We start from the raw sequence: 2461 nt of genomic DNA, 5'->3' as shown, positions 1-2461 counted from the left end.
AGCATTCCTTCTATCCTGTTTAATTGATCTTGCAATTGTTGGTTCGGATTAGGTTGGGCAGGTTGATTATTTTGGCCATGATATGGTGGTTGGGAATAAGTGTTTTGTGTGGCTTGGTATGATCTTTGGTTGGAGTTTTGGTATGTGGAATTGTTATGTTGGTTGGGGTTGTAAGGTTTGTGGTTTTGTGGTTGGGTTTGCTGGTTTCCCCACCCAAAGTTTGGGTGGTTTTTCCAGCCTGGTTTGTAAGTGTTGGAATGTGGATCATATGGTTGCCTTTGTTGATTTCCCACATAGTTGGCCTCTTCCCAATCACCTCCTTCAGTGCTTACCTCCTCTTGATCTTATGTGTGTATTGCAGCCACTTGATTTGTTCCTAATTTCCTGGTGAGCTCTGCTAGTTGCTTGGCAAACACCTTGTTTTGGGCTAGAATTGTATCAACCTGGTTCAGCTCCATGACTCCCTTAGTGTTGTGTCTCTCTGAAGCATAGTAGTACTCATTCTCAGCCACTGTCTCAATTACTTCAATGGCTTCTTCCACAGTCTTCTTCCTGTTCAATGAACCTCCTGATGAATGGTCTACAGCCTTCCTTGATTCATAAGAAAGTCCATCATAGAAAATATGCAATTGCACCCAGTCATGGAACATGTCAGGTGGACATTTCCTTGTCAACTCCTTGAACCTCTCCCATGCCTCGTAGAAAGTTTCACCATCTTGTTGTCTAAAAGTCTGAACCTCAGATCGAAGCCTATTGACCTTTTGTGGGGGGTAGAAACGTGCCAAAAACTTGCTTTCCACCTCATCCCAGGTTGTTAGGCTTCCCCTTGGGAATGATTCCAGCCACTTAGCTGCCTTGTCCCTAAGTGAAAATGGGAACAAGAGCAGTTTATAAGCATCTTCCTGGACTCCATTGGACTTCACAGTGTCGCAAATTCTCAGGAATTTTGTGAGATGTTGGTTTGGATCTTCATTAGCACTCCCACCAAATGAACAATGATCCTCCACCAGTGATATTAGCTATGGTTTGAGTTCAAAATTGTTGGCCTGAATGGGTCGTTTCTGAATGCTGCTACCACAATTCCCAGAGGTTGGGTTTATGTATGAACCAAGAACCCTCCACTCAGGAATGGCATTGTTTCCATCAGCCCTCTCATGGTTGTGAACTTCTCTATCCATGTTGAGATCTAGAGCTTCCTCAAAATTGTCCTCAGATTCTCCTTCAAATTCTTCTTCTCTCAGTACTCTCTTCCCTCTTGCTTCCCTTCTAAGTCTATGAAGGGTCCTCTCTGGTTCGGTATATGGATGAGTTGATGTCTCTCTTCTCCTACCTGTCATACAAGAACACAGCACAGGCAACAAACAAGTGAAATACTCTTGGTTAATGGAAGAGTATGGTTAGAGCAATTGAGGAATTAATTCAAATAGTTAGTGGGTCAGTGAGTTAGTTGCTTGAATTTAAAGGCATAAAGAAAGAAAGCAAGTAACAGAGTGCAGAAATTAAAATTCAACAAGTAACTTGAACTGAATTAACAAAACAAGAAAAATGCTCAATCTAGTTAACTTCCAATTTGAGAATTGTCAATCGAAAACCAATCCCCGGCAACGGCGCCATAAACTTGATGTGCTATAAACTTGATAGCTACGATTTTAGGAAATTGCACGATCGGCAAAAATTCCTTCCGGCAAGTGCACCGGTTATCGTCAAGTAAAAACTCACAATAGAGTGAGGTCGAATCCCACAAGGATTGGTTGAATGAGCAATTCGGATTAGAAGTGTGTTCTAGTTGAGCGGAATCAAGATTTAGATGAGAATTGCAGAATGTAAAATTGGCGGGAAACGTAAATGGCAAGAAATTGAAAGTGCGGAATCTTAAATTGCATGAATTAAAGAGCGAGAAGCTAAATTGCTGAAATTAAAAGGGGATCGGGGTGATTGCATGAATTTAATTGCAGAATGTAAAGAGAAAGTGGTAGATCAGAAATGGGGAATTCATTGGGTTTCAGAAGATATTGAGATCTCCGAATCAAAACATTTTTATCCCTTCCTCAACCAATGCATTCATTGAATTTTGCTTGGCAATCTTATATAATTGGATCCCAATCCCTTGGCTCACCAATTCTCTCTAAAAACAAACAAATTCCCAATCCCTTGGTTTAAATGTTCATAAGAAGAGATGATGTTCGATCACTGATTATACCACACAGTTTCATGAACCACAATTTGGTAGGATTACATGTCACAATATCCATCCAAACCCCAATCCAATTCACTGTGAGAAAGCTTCTCTAGCATGAATCCTTCATTCCTTTCCCAAGGTTCCGAAGGATTCCAATTATGGATAGTTTCTTTCCCAAGACAACTAACCAATGGAATTAGATCGAGAAGCTTTCTAACAAAATTCAAGAGAAAAGATTGAAGAAGAAGATAAAAACTATTATTGATTCATTGAATTACAATA

General features: G+C 40.3%; 1 non-coding gene across 1 annotated transcript; it reads left to right on the top strand.

Moving 5' to 3' along the window:
* Positions 1 to 648: 648 nt before the first annotated feature.
* On the top strand, positions 649 to 752 carry LOC130949448 (small nucleolar RNA R71). Its single transcript, XR_009073387.1, has one exon. It is a non-coding gene; the product is annotated as a small nucleolar RNA R71 (small nucleolar RNA).
* Positions 753 to 2461: the final 1709 nt, after the last annotated feature.

The sequence above is a fragment of the Arachis stenosperma genome, chromosome 1, assembly GCF_014773155.1.
Source record: "Arachis stenosperma cultivar V10309 chromosome 1, arast.V10309.gnm1.PFL2, whole genome shotgun sequence".
Lineage (NCBI taxonomy): Eukaryota > Viridiplantae > Streptophyta > Magnoliopsida > Fabales > Fabaceae > Arachis > Arachis stenosperma.
Note: the sequence above shows the minus strand (reverse complement) of the source record. Positions and strands in the feature narration are given on the sequence as shown.